Raw genomic sequence first — 26631 nt, 5'->3', positions numbered from 1 at the left:
TCATCCAGCTCCTCCAGGCCTGGTGGGGCGGCTTTGGGGCTGGTCTGGGAGGGCAGTGAGGGGGTGCAAAGACTGCCTGGGTGAAAGCAAGGGGGTGGACTAGGTTCTTGCTGGCAAAGGCTGGGACATCCTCTTTCTGAAACATAGTCTGACAGAGTCAGCTCCCTGCTTAAGCTTCACATCTGAAATAAATCCAAACTAGAGGCTAATAGGACATCAGATATGTTTTTGCTTGGCCAGCATGAGGTTTTGGAATAATTTCCAACATTTAAAACTTGGGAGTGTTCATATGAAAATATGGATTTCCAGCTGATTAAAAAGAAAAGTAATGGAAACTTGATCCCGCCGAGACTGCACTCCAGCATGGCAAAAATTTGTGGCCACCTTTGAATGGGTCTTGCACTCTTCAGTTTTCCAGTCCCCACCTGGTCCCTCTCACTGATTTATATCATCTATCTGACCCCTGTAGGCATTTGAGTTCGCAGCCCTGCTTTGGGTGTATGCTGTGGCCTCAGAATAAATTCTGAATCCTCCAGCACCATTTCCAAGACAACCCCAGTGACAGTTTGGGGATCATCTGCTTCTCCTCCCTCAACCTCTGCGCAAGACTCACAGAGCTGCTTTTCTTGTCCTCTTTAAGTCTCCTTGCCTTGTTTGGAATGTCCCCCGACTAGCGGAAACCTCTGCTCTCATAAGACTTCACCCAAGTGTCGCTCAGTTGATGTTTGTGCTGCCTTCCCAACCAAGCTGAGTTATCTGCTTGCTCGTTCACTTGATAGTTTGTACGTGTCTCAGTTCCAGCTTTTATCACACTAGGTTATTGTTATTTATTGTGTAAATACTGGTCTTGACCATAGACCGTGAACTCCTTGAGGGTCAAGGTTGTATCTTGCTCACATGTAGTAGGCACACAGCAAATGTCTGATGGATGGATGTGTGAGTGGGTAGATGGATGTTGGAGGTCTGGTGGCACGGACAGGAATGTCCCACCGAACTACACTTCTGGAATACTTTCTAGATAGCTTCATAGTACCCGCAGGTGGCTGGAATAGTTTGCTGAAGCCCAAGGAGCCACTTGGCTCTGCCTGCCCTTCAGGCATTGTGGAAGTTTCCTGTAAATAAGAGTCTGACTTAGAAGGCTTTCAAAAGCCTAAGACATTAGCTCTGTGTCTTAGCCCATCTTCCCACTGCAAGCATCTTAGGAGACCAAATGACTGAGCCCATGGTACTAAGAATCCAGTTCTGAGAGTCTGTACATCCCCCGTGGGCGTGGAGAAGGGACACAGGGGTCAGTGGGAGCTGCTACTGCGCCCTGAACCTTTGGTGACCAGAAGAAGGAGGAGCTGTATGTGGACATTAATGAATTGCCCTTATACATTCCCCATCCAAAAGTATTTGTGTCCTGTGATCCTGGACCATGTGGTGGCTGAGGCTGCATCCACAGGGAGACAGAATTACACTGGGACACAGAAGAGACACCCAAGAAAAAAATCAGTGAAATTTGCTTGTTTATCTCAATTACGGAGAATCTAGTCAGAATTGATGAAAATTCTAAATTTTGTGTGCACACATGCAGCTCTACACCTTTGCATTAGAAGCGGTCTCAGACCTCCCAGACTGAGTGGCCTCTAAGTATTAATGAATAGGTCAGAGTCTCTTGTAATTAGCATATCAATCATCACATGCAAATGAAAGATGCTGAAGTATCTTAAAAATCCTAATTTAAACGAGTGAAATCTGGTGTACACACGAGCCTGCTCAGCAAACTCTGATTTTTAATCCAGTGCAAATGCACCCTTTCGCCCAGGCTGCCCCAGGGCAAACTTGCACAAGTTCCAAATTAGTACTGTTTAAATATATGAAATCTGATTATTCAATCAGACTGAAAAGGCTCCTCTGGGGGTATGTGTGTGTGTGTGTCTGTGTGTGCGCCTGTGTGTGTCTGTGTGAAGCGTGTTCCTCCCTAACAGTCCCAGGTGCACAGAGATTACAAAATACCAGAGAATCAGGTCCCTTCCATCCTACAGCTCATGATTCACAGTGGCTCATTGCACCAGCAGGAACGGGGTGTAGGAATCAGTGGAGACCCCGCAAAGGAGAACACACAGAGCCTCCTGACTCAGAGCTTGCCAGAGCAAGGAGTCTTGTGTTGGGAAGGCTTCATGTTGTTGGCAGGGGGAAGCTGGAGGCGGGCTAACTAGAAGTGGGCATCCTATGTGATTGCTTTGTGAGCATATGTGACTTCCTCTGCTCGGTCCTGAGTTGGAAGCAGGGACATAAACAAAGGAAAGCTGGCATATCATTGACCAAATCCTGACCATTCAGGGCCAGTTGCTCCACAGGTATGGGCGAGAGTTCTATTGTCATGTATGGTCTGGCCATTGTCCATTCAAATGTTCAATCTCTTGGGAGAAAAAGGGGGCGCAGGCAGAACAAGCCTCTTCCATTCAATGCTGCAACGTCCTAAAAAAAAAAAAAAAAAGGTTGCAACATGCCTTTGACTCACAGCTTCCTCATATTGTGAATGGTGCCCCCTAGAGTTGTGCAAGGGTAGTGGTACTATTTTTGTGCCCATCCCCTTGAGTGGAACTCTTGGTCACACCTGGATGCCAGGGAAGCAGGGAAATGTAATGTCATTTCGGTGGCACAGGGCTCAGCTAAAACTGGGGTATTCTATGAAGAAGGGAAGAGTGGATATTGGGGGACCCCCAGCTGCCTTGGGCACAGAACCTTATCTGCATATCAAAGCTTCCAGACAGATCTGGGTCTCTGTGCCTGCGTGTCAGGCTGTGAGTATGTTCCCCGATGCCGGTCGGAATGTGACTTAGCTTGTGGCAGCTCTGCTTTCCCTGCCTCTGTCTAAAGACAGTGTATCATGGGGGAAAGCACCACTTCAGAAGCCTAGAGTTTGCATCCTACCTCTGCTCTTTCCTCGCTGTATGATCTTGGTCAGATTGTCTAACTACTCTGAGCTGGTTTTATCATCAGTAAACCAGGAGAGAAATTGTACCTATGATAAGGGGTTTGTTGCAAGGACTAGGTGAGAAAGTACATGCCTGACACATCGTAGGTGCTTGATTTGTGTCCCCTTTGTTTTCACTTATTTGGTTCCTGGCAGTGGAATCTATCTCAATGGAATCTACCCCTCCTGTCAGCTCATAACTGGCAATTTCCTCTACCCCATCTCTTTCGATGTGCCTTGGAATTCAGTCACTCTCACAACCCGAGAGTAAGTGGCTGAGTCTAAACTGCTGAGCTTCAGGGTGTCTGGTCTAATAAACCCAATACCCGTTACCCCCAGGGTAGGGTGATCACTCCCCCTGATTTTCCCAGGACAGACCCAGCATATACCTGTTGTCCTGGAGTCATTGTTAGCTTTGCTCCATCCACTCTCAACATGGCCCCAGTTTGGATGGTAAATCCCCGGGTGTCCTTGTTGCCTAAAGACCAAAACTGTCTCGGTGTCCTGCTCCTGCTGGCCGAGACCCCCAGTCCAGTCTTCTCCTGGCCTGTCTTTGGTTCTGACCATTTGGTGTAACTGTTACTCTGATCTCACCCTAAACTCCAGCAGCAGCTTATTCCTCCCAAAAGGTTGATCCTTGAGCTACCATGCCTGGCTCCTTCTCATCATCCTGTTCTCTGCTCAAATATCTACCTAGAGTTGCCCTTCCTTCCCCCGGTCATTCTCTGTCTTGCAATTCCCCTTTCCTTCCATTGGAGCACATAACACGACCTGGCATTATATGTTAGTTTATTAGTTGATACCTATCTCCTCTGTGGGTCTGTATGTTCCATGAAAGTAGAGACTGTGTCCGTCTTCCGCAGCACAGTGCCTTGTATACAGTAGGTGCTTAATAACGATTTAAGTAAATGAATGAACTACTGGGGCTTTGCGCCTTCAACACTTAACCCTGAGTTGCTCAACACCAAGAAAGGAAGTACCTAAGCTCTACATTCTTCCTGGGATCCCTTGGGTCTCTTGGAGTCTTTATTACCATTACTAGAATGTACAGCACCTATGTGAGAGTTAGAACAAGGCACTCCCCCTTGGCAGATAAATTAGAAAATGGTGCCCTTTGGGATAGGCAACTGGGATCAAGGATTAGGGCACTGGGCTAAATTCTGGTCCCTGGATTGGATCCTAGATCCATCTCCACTACACCCCAGTCCAGAGGCTACTCTCAGGTTTTCCATCAATTCAGAGTGTACCAGACACCTGCCTACCCAGTACTAAGGGCAGAAATGCAGATCCACTCTTTCTCCAGGATGAGATGGGCCCCCAGTCAGCTTAGATGCCTTCTCTGGGAGATATATGTGATCTCTTCCTCTCTGCTCACCTTCCAGTGCCCAGCACTGGAGATCAGAAGAACCAATTCAGGTAGATAAATGGATGCTCCAGGGGGCCCCTCTCACTCTGATGATGAACTTGGCTCTTGATAAACTTGGCTTCCTGATAAATAAAGAGAACATGTTGCTTTCGTCATTTGGAAGAAAGAAAGGGAGTGAGAAAGAGAAAGAAGGAAAGATTGAAAACATATATACCTCAGCCCCTAAAACAAACTTAGAGCAAAATTTATCCCATTTTTCTAGTGTGAACTGGAAATACGACTGTGCTATTTAGGAACTATATTCCTAACTGCTTTTTATTGACAACAGTGGCTTAAACGAATTAGAGATTTATTCACTCAAATGAAAGATGTCTGGGGTCAGACAGTCCAGGGCTAGTAAAGCAGCTCCATCATGTTAACAAGGACTCAGGCTCCTTCTGTCTTTCTGCCACATCATCCTTAGTCCATTGGCTCTCATCCTCATGGTCCAAGATGGATGCTGATGCTCCAGCCACCACATCTATGTTTCAGTCAGAAAGAAGAAAAGAAGTAAAGCAAAAATAAAAACAAAAAGCACTCCTCGTAACCAAGTCAATCCCATTTGAGATTTCCCAGATATTCTACCCAGTAACTTATACTTACATCTCTTTGACCACCTTTAGCTGAAAGGGAGCCTAGAAAATATAGTCTCTTAGCTGAACATATTGTCTCCCTGATAATCCAGGATTTTGACACTAAGGAACATGACAGTGGATGTTGAGAAGGCAATTAACAGTCTCTGTAACAATGAATCTCCAACACTTTGAAAGGGATTACTTAGGGATTACTAATATATTCCAATTTAGGGATTATTATATATTCCAAGTAATCTTCAAATTGTCCCACAACCATCTTCCAGGACCTCCCACATTTGAGACCTTCACCTTGTCTCCTTATCCCTTCCACTTGACCTCTCACTGCAAATGCCTCCAGAGCCAACTTCCCCCTATCCTGCATTTCCAGCTAGTAAATCAGCTGAGGGACCAGGGTGTGGGGCAATGAGGTAGACATCTGATCTATAGCATCTGCCCATTTCCCTGGTGTAAACGCACCCACCATGGGCAATTTCAAGCTATCACTGTGACATCACTGAAGGCAGAGTCTGAACCCTCTCTCCAGAGGCTGCTCCGTCAGCTCTGGCACGTTGCTGTAAAACCCCTCGCTCCCTGCCTGCCTAGTCAGGAAACACCTGAGAAAATAAATCAGGGGACCTGCAGCCTTGTTATGCACTAGTGCCTGGTTTGAACCTGAGCTCTGGCACTGGACCAAGATGCTTTCAACACTTCTACAATGAGTCAGATTACACTTCATCCGATGATGTGAAGGAGTCACATCATACGAGCATTCAATTCACCTAAATTCAATTATGTTCTATCAGAGAGAGAGAAGGAAAGAGGTAATGTAAACAGTGTGAGCAGTTCTGTCCGCCATTTTGGTCATGGCGGTGACCATGAGAAGACGCCAGACTCTTCCGTCCCCTCCATCTTCGCGTGCCCATTACTGTGTGAGCATTTCTTCTCCCTGACTGTGATGTTAATGTAGATTATTACCTATGCTTCACCCTCCGTGGCCCCTAAATGCAACCCAGCTACTTCCTCAGATGCTCAGCTGGATAAATAAGCAAATCCATAGCAATGAGGGAAGACGGAAGTGGTAGTGTTAGATTACTGTATATAAAATAGATAAGCAACAAGGACTGACTGTATAGCACAGGGAAATATATTCAATTTCTTGTAATGAGCTTTAATGGAAAAGAATCTGAAAAAAAAATGGATGTATGTGTATAACTGAATTGCTTTGCTGCACACCTGAAACTAACATTGTAAATTGACTACACGTCAAAAAACAAGAATTTTTTTTTAAAAAAGCAGTAGTGTTAGATTAGGGGGATTTCCCCAGGCGGTTTTGCAACTGTGACTTTGTCACATGACTTGTTGACGTTAGAACCCAATCTCTGAGTAAGAGGCAACTCCACTTTATTGCCTCCTACCACTTAGCGCCCACCCCCTGTGTACACACACACACACACAGACTCAGACTGCAGGAGGAGGGACCAGACCAGGAATGAAAGGAGCAAGAGAAAAGCAGGAGAGGATGCAAGAGCTTCCAGCATCTTTTTAATTCCTACATCAACCTTCCTCCTGCTGGGGGCACATGGTTGATGCCCCTTCCTCACTCAGCAGAGCGTTTGGCAGAGACACACCCAGCGGGCATGTGTGTGACTGACATTTATTTTCCTCCCAGGTGCCTTGAAGGGCTGGAGATGAGTCTGTGTGACTGACGCGTGTCAGGCTGATCCACGTCTAACCAGGACATGATTGACGACACACGACTAATTGGATCACGGCTGACTGACATATGCTTTGTGAGCATGGCCCACCCAGCACACCTCAGCCCCGGAGCTTGTCTGACTGACGGATGCTCAGTCTTGCAGTGGAGCTGGCGTCTCGCCATCTGCAATGGGCCTGCAGTCCTACCCTCAGGCTTCTGGAAAGGGGCTCTGTTCCCCTATAAGCCTGGAGCAAAGGATGCATTTGTAGCTTGGCTGCAACAGCTCCTCAGCCCCTGGCCGTCCTTCCACGCTGGGCATCTGGCTCTACTGGAGCCCAGGATGAGCCCTGCAGTTCACTCTACCCAGATCTGAACCTGGTCCTAATGGGGTCAGCTCTGGGCTCCTCAAAGTGGCATTAAAGGCATCTCATGCCACCTTCAGAGTCTTGAACCCTCTCTCCAGAGGCTGCAGCCATTCAGATCCCCTAGACAGAAGCATAGCGAGGGGACTCTGGGCCACACGGAGACACAAAGATGAAATGGCAGAGGCAGAATATCCAGGGAAACAAAGGTACAAGTACAAGTATATAGCAATTAACCTTTTGGGAAAATTTGGCAGCAGAATGGCCCCCAGGTAACTGAGTGAATGAAACTTTTGAGTAGGACGATTTAACATTTCCTATGTGGATGTCAAGATTTTTTTTTTTTTTTTTGCCAAACGCAGGTTTTCTTTTTGGCATAATTCACACTTAGCTGGTTCTACCTGGCACCATTGAGCCAACAGGTTTGGCTGTTTTCTGACGTCTCCTGGAACCTGTGAATGTAACCTTAACCTCCAGTGGATGAAAGTACACTAGCCCCTTATTTGTTGTGGCAATAGGACATGCTTCTAGTTCACCGAGAAACTGCATCAAATTATTGAAGGACACAGACTTATTTTACTCCATTTAAAAAAAAAATAGAATTTGCTCTCTTACCTACTCTGATTCTCACAGTGAATTTAGAAAAAAAATGAGAGAGAGAGGGAGGGAGGGAAAGAGGAGAGAGAATTAAAAGCCTTGGATCAATACTATTAAGATCATATGACTTGACCCATAAATGATTTATATATATGAAATCAAAGCCAATAATATATCAAGGGTCTTAGTTGATTCGTTCAAACCACTCTCTATTGAGTGAAACAGAATCAAGCCATGATCAATGGTCAAAAAACTGAACTCAAGCTGCCTTAGGCGAACATTAGGACAAGAGACCCTGGCCTGCAGTTTGTGAAGATGAAATGGGGCACTGAGATTTCAGGGAATATTCATTAGCCCAGTGTTTCCCGAACTCCAGACATTTGAGCATCATCTTTACAATTCTGCCATTTCCTTGTATTACCTCTGTTGTTACCTTAATCTTTTTTTAATCATCTCCTTTTTGTTCACTTAAATTTATTTTAAGAGGAAAGAAACCTTATGTTTCTATTATATGTGGAGAGTCAGCTCCACTAACCCTAATAAATTAAAATACAGAATACAGCTGTTGCCATGAAGGGATGTCTTTTCCCCATTTCTCTGGTTTCAAAGATAAGATATTTTTATAAAACACTTTTAGATTCTTGTCCACCCTTTCGCCTCTTCCCAGAAGACTGAGAATACCTGGTTGGTGGGCACAGTCTTGGTCCATGTGTCTTGATTGGATGGGTAGAGCTAATTTATCAAAAATTTTTTAGTCTCTTTCGGCTCTTTTTCCTTCTCTCTTCACCCAGACTGCAGTCAGGTAGTGGTCTGGGTCAGTGGGTCTGTTCCTCAGACTCATTTCCCCTGAGGTGGGCTTCCCAGGGTGCCAGTGGGGTTGGGAGGGCAGTAGTAAGGCCCCCTTGACGCTAACAAAGCCAGGATTCAGCCTAGTCTTTGTCATAATACCATTGTAATCGCCCATCTGCCTTGTGCCTTTCTCTTTTTTCCTCAGTTTGTTCAGAATTCGAGTGGAAAGAATAAAGTTGTACCTTATTGGATCCCTCAGATCTTAACAAATATTTTTAAATGTTTAAAATTATCAGTGTGCCACCTAAAATCCTCTCACATGCCAACAGTGAGGCATTCATCTCCAAATAGATTTAGAGAGACCCAGAATAGGGTCAATTACCCTTCGCATTTACCTTGATGGATTCTATTCAAAGAGTTAATGATAATCATTTGTAAGAATTGGGATACTCAAAACTAAGAGCAAAATCTCAGGCATTCTGATGGTCAGATGTTTTCTCCAGAGGCAGGGTGATACTCAAAAGACTGAAAAAAACCACAGGGTGATAGTCAAAAGATTCAAAAACCAAAGATTTAAAAAATACAAACATTGGCTGTGGACAATGAGAACAGATTCTAGCCATGTGTAACCAGGGTGGCCTCCTTCAGCCTGGGATGCTGCCAAGTCCTTAAGGGTCTGCTACCCTGGGTGAGCTCTGCAGACCAGCACCATCAGCATCCCCTGCGAGCTCTTAGAAATGCAGATTCTCAGGCCCCCGCTCCAGAACAAATAGGGCAAAGGTTAACATTTGTTAAACTTCTACAGTGGGTACATGGAGGTCTGTTGTACTGTTTTTCATATGTTTGAAATTTTGAAATTAAAAGATAAAAAAATCTATTAAGTAAAAATATGGGTACCCAATTGAGATAAGAAAAATTACAAGGAAGAGAATAAAAGTCATCCGTTATTTCACTGCCCAGATAGACCTTTGAGTATTTATCCTTTTCTTGTTAAAAAGGAAATTTAAAGTTTATCTTTTTATTATAATTATTTAAGCACGCGCTTTTAATTCCTCTCCTTCAGAAATCCCAATATAAATGGTCACACACACACAAAATGAAAATGGGTAGGTTGGGGAAGCAACCTGAGAAATAGGAATCTTGCCAAGCAACAAGCCTAATGCAGGATGTCCACAAAGAACCCCAACTCAGAGAGATGGGGACAGGACAGGACATGGGCCCGTGAAGCCAGTGGCCCTGGCAAGTCCCTGGCAGCAGGCCAGGCCACTCGAGGCATTTCCGCAGTAAGCTCCTAATGAGGGCACTTAGAGGGGAGGGCAGTGCCCTGCTAACTTCTGCTGCCAAAATAAACTCTGAAAGGAAACTGCTTTGCTCAGCAGGAAACTTCTCTCCTGCAATGCTGACTCTCCCGGAAATTCACTTCCTACTCATCACAGGCGACCAAAACCCCGATCCAGCAAAAGAAAACTTAAGAAAAACACAAGCTTCCCCATCTCCCCTTTGTCTGAGACGACAAGATCCAACAAGGGCCCATGGGCTCTCTGACAGAACCTACTTTTTTAAAACTCAGGAACAGACAAGATTTCCCTCTATTAAGATGCTCAGGGACAGAAAAATTACCAGGAGAGGGGGTGCAGGGGGAGAAAAAACTAAGAGAAGATTCAGGAGTTTAAATAAAGATTATGCTTAGATGTAAGCCAAGAAAAATGAGAACGCTTTTTACAGTTCTTTATATTTTCTTGTGATTTTTAAAAGGCCTTACATTTTATAAAAAGGCAGTAATTAGGAAATACTGTTTTTAGCCCAAAGAAGGCATAAGTTAGGTTAAAAGGACAAGCTTTGGATTTGGACAACCTGGGTTTGACTGTGGCTCTGCCGTCTGTTAGCTACGTGAGCTTGTCTCTGCGCCTCAGTTTCTTCATCTGCAAAACGGGCTGGTAAGGGTAGTCCTCATCTCGCAGAATTCTCCAGAAGATTGGTGTGATGATATATGCCAAATATTCGGAAAGGCAGTTACTAAATGTTACATATCCTTTTTGTCATTTAAAAAAAAACTTATCAAATTAAAGGAGGGGAAGGTATAGCTCAAGCGGTAGAACACATGCTTCGCATGCGTGAGATCCTGGGTTCAATCCCCGGTACCTCCATTAAAAAAAGAAACTAATAAATAAATAGATCTAATGACCTCGCACCCCTCCAAAAAATAAATAAATTTAAAAAAAAGTATCAAATTTTAGAATGCAATGGACAACTTCAAGTTTCTAGAGGGTGAATTTAGCCTACATGTTTATCGCTCTGTTCCCTCCCAAAACATCACTGAAATGGCAAAAGCAGAAATCTTAGTAACCCTAGAAAAGGGAGGACGCTACCACCAACAGACAAGAAGTTCTGAGGAGTTCCTGGAAGACGTGAAAAGGATGCAGACAGAGGGGCAGACGATTCCGTCAGGGCTGAGCAGTCCCTGCTCTGCTGCTAGGCTGGACTGCCCTGCCCAAGGCTCCTTGCCTGGCCCACCCCTCACCGGAAGTAGAGGAATGGAAGAGGGGTGCGCGTTGCCCACTTGGGTGCTGATAAAGAATGGAATAAGCACTTTAGGAATTTTTTAGTATTTCCTTGGATCCATGGTGTGTACTGATTTTTCCTTCAGAGGTAGGCGCTGTTGGCAGGAGTTACACAATGTGTGTGTTTGTGTGGGTGGGGGTGAGCAGGGGGAGAGGTGGGTGTGTGCACATGCCTGTATTTGCATTCCAGGTCCTCAGGCACAGCCGTGTCCGCTCCTTTCTGTGGAAGGTGACCAGATGGGAATTTGAGGAGCAGTAGAGAGAGAAGCCCTCCGTCCATCAAAGACAAAGGCAGCTGTACTTGGTGGGAGAACACGTAGTTAAAACTCCTAGGCTCCTGTCTTCATCCCTCCAGGGTCCATTCATCTTCCGCAGAGCAAGAGGACTCAAAGAGACATTGTTGACTGTTAATAATTTCCGTAATCCTCAGTATCAGCGACTAAGCCAGCAGCCTACTCCACATAAGCAATAATAATTTATAGTTGCAGTTAATGGGCTGTTTTATAGGAACCCACAATTATAATTGGATGTCAAGTGTTGTGAATCTCAGCGGATAGAAAGTAACAACCACTGGGGCCTGGTGTTTAATTTTTTAATGTGATTATTAAATTTCCCATCTCCTTGCTCTTCCATCTTCTCTCAATGTGGCTTCCAGCTGTGGCCCCGTCTTTGTCGGTGCTGTCTTCTCTGGCCCAGAATCTTGACCTTCACTTCTGTAAGCCTGTTTCTGGACCAATGGCTTTTTTACTGAGCATGGGCAGAAAGCCCGGACCCTGCAGAAATAGGGTTGCTACCAACCTTTCTGATTGGGAATCCACACCACCACCCCTCCACTCCCGTGGCGGTGGGAGAAAAATAAACCCATCCAAGAAAGCGTCTCAAGTCCCCAAGTTTCTCATCTCACTTTGCACAAAGTGAACCCCACAACACTCAGCCGGGCAGCCTGAGCCCATCCAGAAGGTGACCATGGGGAGCACCTGGCTCCTTCAACCCAGTGGCCACAGGCAGTCAGAATCTGTCCTTAGGGTTCTCCTGTTCTAGTGTCTAGGACACAGATTAACTCAGGACTCACCAATAGCAAGTGTCAGGCAAGTGGCATAGTTATTTGGGGAAGCGGCAGATACATTCAAGGACCATGCAAAGCATGCTTTTATATGTCCGCTCCTGGGTGAGGAGGAAGAATGAACTTCTGCTAATGAAGGTGAGGAAGACTTCCCAGGAGATGATCTGTTAGGGGATGGTTGTGCAAGAGAAGGAAAGAACAATCAGAGAGGGGCTGGCAGGATGTCACTATCTGGTGGTGGCCCTGAGTCCACCTGCCTCATCCATCTCAGATCCCAGCCCAGCTAAGACGCCAGTATCCGAAGCCAAGTACAGAGCCTAATGGAGCACAAACTTCGTCCCAATCCTCGCCAAAGTCGAAGCTAGACAAGGACCCAACAATTTCCAGGACAATTCAGACACAAACTAAAGTCTAATTTAAGTAGAACCCTAGAGCACTCTCCATAACCCATTCTAGAACACTGCCAACCCAGAACCCAGTGGAAGAGTAGCCTTGAATTCAGTCCTGCATGAAATCCATAACCAGGACCCAAGCCCATGTTAGGATGAGGAATGAGGTGGGGAGTCAAAAGCAACAAGTTATTGGAGACCATCATCCATTCATCATTCCCTGAGCCCAGAACCCTCTGACCCAGCATTTCTCTACTAAGAGAGATCACAATCAGAATAGACTTGTCTCACAGCACCCAAAATACCCAATTGTCCACACAGTCTTCTCTTTCACTGGGGACAGAAGTTGTCTGTCCCCATTCAACTAGGAAATCCCAAGCTTAGCACAGGGCCCAGCAAAATAAATGCTCGCTTGATGACTAGGTGGAAAACATGGGGTTGACCAAGGAGAAAGTGGTCTGTGAGTCCATCAGACCTGGGTGAGAATTCCTCCTCTGCCACTTCTTAGCTGCGTGACCACCCACACGTCCCTTCCCCTCCCTTTGCTGTGAAATGGTGTGAGGACAAGTGAACAGTGAATCTAAACCATCTGGCACACAATGTTGGTTTTGTTTTCCTTTCTCCAAGGGCAATGCCTCTGAGGATGGTATTAGATAGTATTTATTTTTTCCTATCCATCACTGAGTACAGACTCCTCAGAGGGTTTCAGATTCCTAGAGTCCTTGTGACCTGCTGAGTCTGCCTCACCATCCTGCTGCCCAACATTCCACTGTGCACCTTTCCAGCTTTCTGTATGAGCTATCTATTGCCGCAATAGGGCTGTGAAACAAACAGCCACAGGACTTCAGGGGTATACACCCATAAATGTTTGTTGTTGCTCATGAGTTCCTGGGTTGGCTGAGCCATCCTGCCAATCTGGGCCATCATCTAACGTGAGATCTAATGTGTCTGCAGTCCGCTGGGGTCTTCAGCTCTACTCCACGGGGTTCCTCATCCTCCAGCAGGCTAGCCCGAGCTACTTCACGTGGCAAAAGCTGGGTTCCAAGGGATGAATGGAAGCCCACAAGAGCCCCTGAGCCCTGGGCTCAGATTTGACACACCATTACTTCCATAGTGAGTAACAAGCCAGCCCAATTTCTGGAGTGGGGACATAAGCCCTGCCTTTTGATAGAAGGAACGTCAGAGTTACCTTGTATAGGAAGAGGATTCAGAGAAGGAAAGGATTGTGGCCGTTTGGGGGAATGAATCCGCTACACCTGCTTTGTCCTTCCATTGCTTTGCTTTTAAGAAGATGGATAAGAGGCTAGAGGGAGTGATATGCTTGGGCTGGAGTCAGAAGCATTTGGGTTCCACCACTGCACCACCTAGCCTTCCTGAGCTTCGGTTTCCTCATCTATACAGTGATGTCAACAGCAAGCACTGCTGAACCTCCGTCTCTTCCCATGACTCCTTGGGGGCATGCCCAACCCTCTGGTACTAAGGACAGGAAGAAAAATCTAAGCAGCAGAGCATCAGAGTCACTGTCTGGTGGTGGCCCTGAGCCTGCCTACCTGCCCTCCAGAGGCAAGGGCAGACTCTGTGCTGTCTTTCTCAGATCCCAGGTCAGCCATGGCCCCAGTGTCCAAAGCCAAGTACAAAGCCACTGGGCACCAGGAAGATGGTCTCTCACCAGAGCCCAGGAACACTCTTCTCCAGGCAGCTATGCCAGTGACAGGAAAAGAAGTGGATGTGGACAAGCAAGTGCACAATTTATTATCCACCCCACTTTCTCCATCGTCTCTGGGAGAAACCAGAGGTACGTGCCGTGCCCCGTTCTCTCAAGGTCACTTTTGTACATGACACAAACGTTTCCCTCCTGCTCTTGTGTACTATCTGCCTTCCCCCAAGGTGGTCCTAACTGGGCCCCACACAGCTCTTTCCCTCATTACTGTTTATTTCATTTGCATTTTTTCCATTATAATGTTATTGTTCTAAAGTGTGAGACCCATTACCTGGGCAACCAGAAGTGATGCCGGTGTGGATTCAGTCTCTACTGAGACCTAAATTCTACTTGGTTAAAATCACTCTTGGGGCAAAGAGCAAAAAGCACCCCACAGTTCCACATGCCTTATTTCCTATTTTTCTCTTTGCTCAGACAAGACTTAGCTGACCTCTGTGATCTCCCCCAAATGCACTCATGTAATTCATTTGACTTCTGCTAACCAGCCACAGTGTCTTACCTCCTCCTAGAAACAGAGTCCCCTTTGATCAATACTGCCTATTCAAGACCTACCCTGTGGGTTTGGAGTTCAATGGATTATGCATTTAGGTTCTCAGTACGGTGCTCAGGAACACAGCAAACAACTCAATAAAGATTAACGAGCAGTGTTACTATTACTATTAATAACAGTGTCAGCATTGGTCTGTCACCATCCCCCTTAGAAGTCACTGGGGCCTTTTACATCAGTTGTTACTCCCACACCCTACGTCCTCTCTTCAAGACAAGAATCTTCCTCCCACCCCAGCTTCTTTAACACTCTCTGCGCAGGTAAACCCCCTTCAAGGTCTTGGCTGGCAAAGAAGCTCCCGGGCCAAGTCCAGAGAGGAGGAGAGAAGAGCCCTCCCCCAGCATTCATTTTCTCTCTTGACTCCTGACCCAAGCAGAGGCCAGTGCCGTGGGGAGTGGTGGTCCTGGGGAGGCACCCCTGGGTTTCCCTTCAGAACCAAGATGAGGAAACCAGCAGCTGGCAGGAAATGAATATGACAGGAACGCTCTGCTGGAATAGCTATAAATAGGGGAAGTCAATGGAGCGGAAAGGAAAGCATTTAACAGCTAAGTGTTCTTTGCAGCAGCAGGCTCACACCTCATTTTATCAGCCGTTATTTACACAAAGGAAGGTGCAACGGTGCTTATGGCATCATTAAGCACGGATTACTTCCTTAACTGTGAATACCGAAGCCCAGGGGAAGCCGAGGGCTCTAGAACTCCTCAAGGACACCCGGAAAACAGGCACAGACTCAGCCCCATGCTGAGTCAACCGGAAACGCCGTCATCACCCGCCTCAGTCACTTCCTCTCTCGCTCAGTTCTCAGCCCACCAGGAATAAATACAGACGGGATACAAAGCCCTGACTCAGAAGTCGGGTGCAAGAATGGTCACATCTGTTTGTTTTCAATAAGCAGCCGAATTCCCTATCCTGAGCCTCACGATGCCAGCAGGGACCTCTGCCTCGGCTCCTCAGGCCTCCCTCAGCTCAGCCCAGGCTCTGCACTGGGGTCACACACAGTGCCAAGGCCTGGGCACAGGATCTGCGGTCATCAGTCACCTTTGAGAGTTCTATCATTCCATCCACGTGGTGCCTTTGTTGCAAGAAAATGGGGGGGTGTGTGAGGACGGTGGTGTCCCAGGTCTCAGGTAAGTCCCTGAGACACACCCCACCAAGTGAGGGTCCCTGGCTTCACACAGGAAAGAATTCAAGAGTGAACCAAAGTAGAGTGAAAGCAGATTTGTTCAGAGAGATACATACTCCATAGACAGATTGCAGACCGTCACAGAAGGCCAGAGAGAGAGAGGCCTCAAAGTGTGGGGCTGTTAGTTTTTATGGGCTCAGTAACTTTATATGCTGACAAGTGGAAGGATTATTCCAGCTACTTTGGGGCAGAGGCGGGGATTCCCAGGAACTGGGCCACCGCCCACTTTTTGGCCTTTTATGGTCAGCCTCAGAACTGCCATGGCACCTGTGGGTGTGCCATTTAGGGTGCTGATATATTACGATGAGCGTATAATGAGGCTCAAGGTCTACTGGGAGTGGAATTTTCCGCCATCTTGGGCCCTGTAGGTTTTAAGCAGTTTTTGTCCTATCTTCAATTGCTGCGTCATTCTTTTAATGGTTGTGCCCTGCCTGCTTCCTCCCTGTCTCACCTTCGGCTCAGAGTTCTCTCTGTTGCCTCCATCCCAGGGGTAGGACACAGGGGCCTGTGGCAAGGTTGAGAGCCAAGGTCTGTTTGGTCTTATGTCCTTGGACACGCTGTGTAGCCATTTCTCCCTGGGGTCACTCTGTCTTCCCACTACTCCTGGGACCCTGGGCCCACTCTCTGACACCAGCCCAGAAGACATCTCGTTTCCTTAGTCTGAAGCAAGCCCCTCTCTCTCTTTCCTAAGCCTCCCAAGCCACTCTGCCTCCCCCAACAAACCCACCCTTAACATGTTTAGGTATTCAGAACAACGACAGAAATCTCGAGGGACGCTTCTGCCTTCAGCCCTGACACATTCCTCCCCCGAGGCAGCCGAACACCGAGCCTGCCACCTGCCTGCATGGGAGGAAGGAAAAGGGAGAAAAGGCAAATTGTGTCACAATATTATCCAAACACGAGCATTTAGGAAATTCTAACTGCATGTTCCATCCACCCAGACAGTGTGTCCTTTCAGGAACGCATCCAGACACCACGAGTGTTGATGGTCTCTTTTAACTAAGCCTTGATGATGTTCACTCGCCTCCCCCAGATCTCTGCTAGCTCAGCTTGTTGGTGCCAGAGTGTGTGAGGTGGTCCAGGAGGGGGGCAGATGGAGGAGTCTTTGGAAGCTCAGGGTAGAGCGGGGAGGATCCCTCATGGGCTGACCCCACCCTGCATCCTGTTTCCCACAGCATTCTCTCTTGAGTTTCACAGACTCCTCTGAAGAATAAAATCACCACGCTGCACATTCCGAAACACAGAACCACAGCATAGTGACAGCTTGAAGCCATTGCCAATCTCAGCGTCCATCCAGTCACTTGATGAAGTCAGGGGTTGCCTGTCCTGTGTCAAGCTCTGCACTTGAGGCTGGGGGAGCTCCACACGGCTGTTCATTTTCCCATTTGCTCTGCTGATGCTTCTCAGAAACTCACGCTGTGCCAGGCACTGAGCTGGGCTCCAGCAATACAAGTGAAAGAGACAGTCAAGGAGCCTTGTGGGAGTAACATTTTAGGTGGGAAGACATGGGATGGAGTATGATGGAGGGGTCTCTATTCTACACAGGCTGATCAGGGAAGGCTCCTCTGGTGAGGTGACCTTCAGCAGAGATAAGGATGATGAGAAGATGATGGCGGAGAACAGCATTCCATGCAGAGAGAGAAGCAAGTGTGTTGGTGCTGGCCGTGTGTGAGTAACTAGAAGAAAGCCAGTGCGCGTGAGCAGAAGTCGTGAGGACGACAGGGCAGGGTGTAGTTCAGAGGTAGAGTTGGCAGGTCACATGGAAGCACCGGACATTGGGGATCAAGGACAGAAAGGATCTGAGCATGTTTAAGACAGTGTTCCTACTCTAGAGACATCCAGAGTAGAACAATACAAAAAATTGTAAAATAAGTTATTTCTATCAAATGCCAGAGACCAATTTCTTATTACTTGGCTTTGGAACTTTCTAGAAAGATTGCTCAGGATGACCTAGAGCTTCGAGTTCTAATCAAGTGGTCTCTTGGGATGGGAAAAGTTCCACCAAACTGGGATTTCATGGGCTTTGAGTAAAACTAGTCCTGGGAGTGGAGGTGTTGATGGCTGGATTCCTCACCCAACATCCTGATGACACCAGCCCCTGCTCAATTCCTTCCTCATTCCTTCCAAGACAGTCCATTTTGGCTATAGATCATTCTGATTACTAGCTTTTTTCTGTAATAAATATGTTCTTTGAACCAAACATAAGAGTCCATGTATCTCTTGCTTGAACATATTTTCCTTTGATGCAAAAAGAGTTGGAACGTCAGAAAATAAAGGCCTTTACAAGAACTAGAGATTATTCCTTGTACGGTATCTTCCATTTTCTCTCAGTTTTACTTCACTTACTAGATGGTCCTTATAGAAGGGACTTCCTTTTGAGGGAAGGTGCAAATGAGCCCCTACATCTAAGATATGACAAAGTATATTAGTCAGTATGGGAAAGCTGCTGTAACAAACAATCCCAACAGCCTAGTGGCTTAGGGATGAAACTTTGTCTTTCTTACATCATAGCTGTGGCAAAGTAAATTCTTTGCAGTCCTCCAGTTGAAGGCTGGGGCCTTTTCCCCTACTTAAATCTTGACTGGCCTCTATGACTGGCTTGACCAGTGGAACTTGCCAGAAGCAATGCTATGCCAGTTCCTGGTATAGTCTTTAAAAAGCTGCAGAATCTCTGCTTGTACTCTTAGGTGGAAGCCTGGCACCATGTAGAAGCCACATTACCCATAAACTGCCATTCTATGAGGAAGCCCAAGCTGGCATGAAGAGAGGTCACATGAAAAGAAAGAGAGAGACAGAGAGTCAGAGAGAGGGGGTGCTGGCCAGCACCCTGCCGTTTCAGCCCTCCCAACACTGACGTGTGAATGGAGAAGCCATTGTGAACATTCCAGTCCACTGCCTTACAGTCTATGCCTGTCTCCCTCACTTTAGCTCAAGCTTCAGGTGACCCCCAAAACAGCATTCCTCTTGGCCATCATTTGGATGAGATGACCCCAGCTTCTGTAAGGAGGAATGTAGACAACAGAGGCCTCATGGAAACAGCTCAGGCCTCTTTAGTTTTCTAAGGATGACACCTGCAGCTGTCTGTGGTGTTATCTGTGTACAGCCTTGCACTCACCTGCCACCTGGCTCTTTAGGCAGGAACTATTTCGGATTTGGGTCACAGAATCCCAGAGCCAAGATGTCCAGAGGTCAGAGGTGACCCCAAACAAAGGTGAGCGAGGCCCCAGAAAAGCATTATTCGTAAACTCATTATAATCTTTTCAAAATCACTCCATTTGATTTGATTTGATTTGCCTGACCTTACTCAAAATTTCTTCTCATAGACATTTTGGTTGATTTCCAAACAAATTAGTTTAAAAGCCGCGGGTAGTTCACTTCCCAACTGACCAGCTGCCTACATCAATAACTCCTGACGTTCAGTTACTGAGCTCTCCTGGGTGCCTCGTAGGGACAGGCTACAAAGTGTACCGTTAAGACCCGAAAGCTAAGAGCCAAATGGCCTAGGCTGAATTCAGGCTCTGCTACTTACTGTGGGACTCCAGGCAAGTCACTTGACCTCTCTGGTTCTCCATTTCTTCATCTGGAAATGCGAATAATAAGAGTATCTACCTCATAGAGCTACTGTGAGAATTGAACTCATTCATATATATCAAGCAGTTGGTGTAGCGTCCGGCACGAGTGTCAGCTACTGTTGGGGAGAGCGTGCCCAGCAGGGACAAAGGTGCTGCTCGTTTCTAAGGCTGAACTGGCTTGGAATCTGACTGGTCCCAATATCAGCACGTGATGGTGGCTGTCCTAGACTGGGTGTCCCAGAAGCAGGCCTGGAAACAAGGATTCACGTGAAAGCGTATGTTCGAGGTGCTTTCAGGAAAAGCCCGTGGGGGACGGGAAGGTGGCACTGGGAAGGGAAGGGGGCGCAGCGCGGGCATGGCATCAGGCAGCGTCGTTTCTGTCTATGGAGCAGAACCTAATCCTAGATAAACCATGCACATTCATACCCCACCTGCTGCACTCACTGATGTCATTAGCATGAGCTAACTTTTATTGAGCAAATGCCATGTTCTAGGTACGGTGTAAGTACTTCACATACCTTATCTCATCTGCTTCTCAAGCCCTGACGAGCTATTACATCATTGAAACAGGTCCTACCAGGCAAATGATACACCGGAGTTTCCATTTGTTTTAAAGAACTATCTGATGGTGTTTATGTAGTTCATTAGATTCTGCAGATGAAACATCTCCAGATACATTATCTTCCTCTAAATAATGGCTGAGAAGGTGTGCACATTAATTTGTAAACATATTGACTGATGCAAACTTCTCCCATGCAGTGAGAGCTGGAACGTGCTTATGTGCAGTAATTGCAGGGTTATTCATTCTTAAGTGAGGCAAAAAGGCGTGATTGTGATGGGGCTTGAAGCCCTTGGTCTGGCAAGGCACAAGGCCATTGATGGCCTGTAGGTTTCATCCTGAGCACCAACCCTGATTGATTAGCTGGCACTGGGAGCAACGACTGAGGCTCCACTAGGCTTAGCAGGAGAGGCTGCTGTGATCGATTATTCATGCCTGCATGGCTGTAGGATTCTCTTCATTCCTTTAGCTGCTATAACAAAAATACCATAAACTGGTGACTTATAAACAATAGAAACTTATTCCTCACAGTTCTGGAAGCTGGGATGTTTAAGATCAAGGCACCCAGCAGACTTGGTGTCTGCTGAGGGCCAGCTTCCTGGTTCATAGATACCCTTCTTCATGCTGTCTCCTCACATAGCACAAGAGATGAGAGAGCTCTCTGGGGTCCCTTTATAAAGGCAATAAGCCTATTCATGAAGGCTCCACCCTCATGACCTAATCACCTCCCCAAGGCCTCACCTCCTAATACCATCACGTTGGGCGTTAAGTTTCAACGTATGAATTGGGAGGCTTGAGGGGAACACAGCACGCAGACCAGAGCAGACTGGGAGTGAACTGTATGTACCAAATCTCTAAGAGCACATCAACTTGAAGAAGCTACTTGAATAACTCCATTTTGCAGGTGAGCAAACTGAGGCCTAAATAAGTAATTTGCCCAGTCACAGTGAGAGGCGAAGCTTGAATCACACACCTGAGCTTGTTGAGTCCAAGAGGGATGCTAGCAACCACTGTCAAATTATGACAGCCTCCTAATTTGACACCAACCCCCGCGGAGCCCTTAGGCCAAAGAGGACAACGGGGGCTGCTTCAGACTCGGGCTCCCGCCGCCTAAGGGATCCAAGATCCAAGTTCCATCTCTGCCAACCCCATCTAACACACTCCCGCCAACCTCAGGATTCCTAGGACGCAGGGGGCCCAGGACGAGGAGGCCTGGAGGTGGCCTGGCTTCGGCCCTGCCTGCCCGGACCAGCGGTCTTGGCCTTGACTCCCCTCGTCCCCCGCAGGGCCAGCAATCAGGCCGGCGCTGCCAGGCCCAGCGCGCCAGCGCTCCCCTCCGCGGGCCGAGGGCTCAGCTATCGATCCTGGAGCTCCCAGCAGCCGCCTCTGCCTAGAGAGGCAATTTACCACCAGCTTGGAGGTCACGGGAGGGGCCCGGCCGCCCTCCGGCGCTTTTATGCCGCTATAAAAACCATTTAAAGGGCCACTTTGTGAGCCACAGCGCGGAGGAGGAGGGAAGCAGCGGAAGCCACCGACCCACAAGCTCTGGAGCCTCCTTTCGAGCCCCCAACGCGGCTGGAAAGTCCAGCTCCTCTGCTGCCCGCTCCCCGCCTTCGGGGGAGGCTGCAGGAGATGCGAAACGGGTGCGTCAGGCCCGGAGAGCCGCCCCCCCCCCCATGCCCCCGGAATGGGCAGGGCGGGAGCAAGAGGCGCACTAACCCGGTTAAGTCCGATCGCACAGCCCAGCCCAGCCCTCCTGCCGACCGTCGCTAGGTGCCTGCGCCCTGCTCTGCGCCCGCCCTGAGCGCCTCGCTTCCCCTTATGCCTCTGTAGCACCTCTGCGGGGGGGTGGGCTCCAATTATCACCGTGCCCACTTGTCAGGGGGAAAACCGAGGCTCAGGGAAGTTAAGGAACCGGCTCGAGCTTTCACGGCCTGGATTTAAACTCGGATAGTCGAACTCCAAAGCCAGCTTCTTGATTTAATCACCGGAAGACCCAGCAGCAGGCATGTTCTGACAAAGGCCATCGCTTCAGCCCCAAAAGCCGGCTGTATAAAGATAACGGGAATTACCAGCAACTAAGGTGAAAGAACCTTCGGCCATCGCAGGGAACCATTCACAGCCCCAACCTCCGTTCCATTTCGGGCTGTTTCTTTCTCCTACGTCTGTTGGCTCCTAAATGCCCTTCCCACTCTCGTCTGCCTGTTCAGCTAGCGCCACCTGCAGGTAGAGTTGGTCACTGTTTCTTTTGGACCATCACTTGAATTCTCTTTTATTCATTCATTCGGCGCGTCTTTCCACAGACATTTATTGATTTGTGTTCTGTGCCAGGAGCACGGAACTGGGCCGGAGGCCGCGGGACACACGGTACTTACAGTCTAGCGGAGAGACAGACTTTTAAACAGGCAATTATATTACAGAATAGATGGATGGTGAAAGGGGAGGGGAGCGAAGGAGGGCTGCCGGAGGAGGGGCCGTTTAAGTTACTATCTGAAGGATGAGTAGAAATTACCCAGACCAAGAAGCGTGAAGATAAGTCTTCCAGGCAGAGGGAGCAGCTTGGAGGAAGCCCTAGGGGCGAGCACAGGTGCAGCCCAGGGTCTCCGTCACAGGTGGGAGAGGAACAAAGCCACGTTTCACATATAACGGAAGCATCAAGTGAGAAGCCGGCTGTGACTTCTTTCTTTTCCGTCGTCCCACTGCCTCCATTCTTTGAGATGGGTAGTTGAGGTTGTCTCAGTCATAGGCCAAGAGCTGTGCGTGTATAGCTTCAAGACCAGTGCCCTGCCTCCTCCACACCTCTGGGGAGAGGATGGGTGGAGAGGTGTAGCGTGTGATGGAAGTAGGGCCAGGTCATAGTGGGCCTTGAAAGCTGGGTTAACTCTCTTGGCGTTTCTCGAGCAAAGAGCAAGTCATCAAAGGACTCAATGTTGGGGATCTGACCAGCTTCTCCTCCCACACAGTCACTCTGGGGACAGAGTGACAACCTCAATGCCTTTATGTCCCTAGGAAAGCCAGAGACCCAAAAATGCATGCTTCTCAGATTAGAAATCAGGTGAATTCTTTGTAAATGTTTTTAGGGGGGAGAGGGAGAGATAGTCTCTAAAATAGCCAGGGAAGGAGAGGTCCCTGCCCAGCGCTGGTCTCTCGGGGCAGGACCCCTTGACCTCTGGGCAGGACCAGAGGGACAGGATCAGTTCAGAGCTGCCCTTATTTAGCCAGCATTTCCCCAGCCACCTTGAGCTGCCACATCATTGTCTTCCCATCAAAGAGACCAAGGGGCCCTTCAGCTGAGAGCCCCAGCTCTGCCTCTCCCTCAGGACTCTTGGGCCTCTTCACGCCCTCATTCTAGGCTTCATGGCTGCCTCAGAGGAAGCAGCGCCACCTCTTGGGTTGAATCTAACTTCTCTGCCTATAACCTGGATTCCACACCAGCTCTGGTTTTCCAAGACGAAGTTCCACAGATGGTCCCATCTCTGTCTCTCTCTCTCTCTCTTTTTTAATTTTAATTTTTTGGTGGGGAGGTAATTAGGTTTTTTTATTTATTTATTTTGATGGAGGTGCTGGGGATTGAACCCAGGACTTCGTGCCTGCTAAGCACACACTTTACCCCTGAGCTATACCCTCCCTCCACCCTTGAGTTACCAATATTTTGTCACTGTCCCTCTGCCACCAGTAAGCATACTTAAGCATCCCGAGCTAAGCAAATGACCCTTGGCCCTGCCACCATCTTTCTTTCTCCACTGTTAGACTTTTCTCCCAAAAATAACCTTTATTCACGGCCCCTGTATCCTCACTCGAGGACAATTTGTCTAATACCAACAAGGCTTCTGCTCCTTAAGCATCTGCAGGGGGCCAGCTCCGTGTCATTTTGTATACATGAGCTCAGCCATTTCTCATACGACTGTGTGAATTATGATCAGCCCCATCTTACAGATGGGGAAACTGAGGCTCCAGGAGGGGATCATGAAGTAAATAGCTCAGGCATACCACTGGCCCTAAATCCTGCTTCTAACTGCCTAGTCTTAATGGACCCTCTACAAGCCAGCCACCCATCCTTCCCTGCTGTACCTCTGCTAGTTCTGAGACACTTGGTAAATATTTGTGGCATGAATGGATGTTCAATTTCATGACTTTTTGCCAGCTTGTCTAGAGACCTTTCCTGCAAAGTTTTATAATTTGGTAATACATACATTTGGTAGTAATGCTATGTATATAATTGTGTCTCATAATCCCAGAATTCCTTTATGAATTAAGTATCTTGAAAAATAAAACAGAGCGGAATTCAATATAATTCTCAGCTCATCTATCTCGTGTCTTCATCCTTGCTGTCAAAATGCCAATGCCTTCTTAAGCAGGAGAGAATGCCAGCTACATATTAATTCGGTTTAGCTCATGAAGTACACTCAGGCATGCACAGCACAAAAGAGAAAAAAAAACCAAGAATGAGACAAAAATAATCAAAAGGGATGAAACTGGTAAATCCTATACAAAATGCTCCAGGTTTGAAAATATTTATTGGGAGAAACATACACATTAGAGATAAGTTATTCAGCAGACAGAAGAGGGAAAAAAAAGACATTTGTGAGAATAAAATAGGACACATTTAGAAAATGTTTCAAAGAAATTAAAAATTTGGTCAAAAACTTCTCTAGACAAATTAAAGAAAATATTCTAATATTTATGTGTACAGGAAACTTGGTGAATTAGCTTTAGATAAATCAGCTGCTAGCAATTGGAATGGGTTATGTTCTGCTGCAGTAACAACCCTCAAATCTCAGTGGCTTAACACAGCAAAGGGTGTCTCTTGCTCGCTCCACATTTCCAACATGGGTTGAATGAAGCTCTGCTCCATGTTATCTTCATCTCAGGACCAGGCTGATAACACAGCCTCTATTAGGTACATCACTGAGATGTGATAAACCATGTACTAGCATTAATAGGGGTGACACATGTCACTCCTGCTCACATTTGATTGACAGAAGCAAATCTTACTGCTTTGCTGAGCTCAAAAGACAGGGATGTGTAACTCTCCTATAGGGAGGACAGCACATAAAAACCCTCCACTTCAGATAAATTAAATTTAAGTAAATGGTTAACACTCTATTTCCTCCCTCTCCTCTTTGTACATTCCTCCCTTTAGGTTACACATTTTAAGGTGAATAAAACCCCTGGGAAACAGGTTACAATGCAGATTTCTGGGACCCACTTCCAGGGAGGCTGATTTAGATCTGGACTGGTCCCCTGGGATCTGCGGAGTCATTACAGGTAACCTTGATGTCTAGGGGTATAAACAGCATTTTGAGAAGCACTGATTTAATCTCAGATGAAACTCTCTATGTGGATCCTTCTCACATCAATGACCTTTCCTTATTCCTTGCTCAAGACGCATGCAACCAAAAAACCCTCAAAATATCAGCAACTTAGAAACTAGACACAACAGCTAAGTGCAATGAGGGATTCTGGGTTGAATCCTGGAACAGAAAAAGGAAATTAGGGGAAACATTGGGTAGCATTAGGGGAAATTTGAGTAAAGGCTGTAGTTTACTTAATAGAACTACACTGCTGTTAATTTCCTGGTTTTGAAACTCAGACTAAGGTTATGTAAGATGTCAACATTAGGGGAAGCTGGAGGAAGGCTATATAAGAATTTTCTATACCATTTTTTCCAACTTGTCTGTGAATCTAAAATTATTTCCAAATGAAACATTAAAAACGAAGTTATTATAAAGATATTCATCCCATGGGATCATAGTGATGTTAAAAGAGATTACATACATATAGAACATGGTGCTACATTGTATCTCTCTCCCTGTTGCTCCCCACGGGGTCTACACAGTGGCCTGCCTTCTGCAGGTGCTTTGTCTGTAAGGGCTTGACATGTCGAATTAGGCTGAGAAAAAAGAAAAGGAAACTGACTTTATATAAGTCACACCATTTCATTCAATGGTTTTCATTCAATTCACAATAATTCTGTGAGAAAAGGATTATTACCCTCATTTTACAGATGAGGACATTGAAATACCAAAAGGTTTACAGCTTACGCATTTGGATGCAATTTGTTTCTGCCGCTCACGCCCACAGCGCTTCCAGCCCAGGGGAGCTCCTCTCTGCGCTCCCCAGCACCACCCCTTCCGGCTTCCTGCTTTGTGCTTTCAGAAAACAGGGCTGCTTCTGCCAGTTTCCTGCTCCATCATTCGGATTTCATCAGCAAGCACAATTCTAATTGAACTTTTTATTCACTGACCAGAGCTTGGCAACTAATCAAGCATCTCCCAAGCTCAGAGCCTGTGTTCACGTCTTTTAACCGAGGGAGAGAGAGAAAGGAAAGCAAACCTCAATCCTCATTCCTAGGACAATGTACCCTGCTCTTGTGCTGGTTTCCAAGTCGCCCTGTGTTCCCAGGACACCATGCACTTAGTAATTTCTAAAGAAGACTGTTAGATTCAGATGGTAATCACAGTCCCCTTCTGGCGCAGTCCCTGGACTCCTGGCCTCATTAGAAATCGTCTCATTGCCTGCTTTCAGCCCCTCACTTGCAAATAAATGCTGGCCTCTGCTCTCCTTCCTGCCAGAATCTCAAGGCACCTCGTTTACTTTTTTCTTAATGTAGCATTTATTGTCATTTCTCCCCTGTTCTCTGATTAAAGA

At 47.0% G+C, this 26631-nt stretch overlaps 1 long non-coding RNA gene across 1 annotated transcript; it reads right to left on the bottom strand.

The window, feature by feature from the left end:
• Nucleotides 1-1513: 1513 nt before the first annotated feature.
• Nucleotides 1514-24213, bottom strand: LOC141573844 (uncharacterized). Its single transcript, XR_012500174.1, has 3 exons — nt 22053-24213; nt 4338-4848; nt 1514-2463 (listed from the first exon to the last, which is right to left on the bottom strand). It is a non-coding gene; the product is annotated as an uncharacterized LOC141573844 (long non-coding RNA).
• Nucleotides 24214-26631: the final 2418 nt, after the last annotated feature.

Source organism: Camelus bactrianus, chromosome 18, assembly GCF_048773025.1.
Source record: "Camelus bactrianus isolate YW-2024 breed Bactrian camel chromosome 18, ASM4877302v1, whole genome shotgun sequence".
Taxonomy (NCBI): Eukaryota; Metazoa; Chordata; class Mammalia; order Artiodactyla; family Camelidae; genus Camelus; species Camelus bactrianus.
The sequence above is the reverse complement of the archived record's forward strand: the minus strand, read 5'-3'. Positions and strand labels throughout refer to the sequence as shown.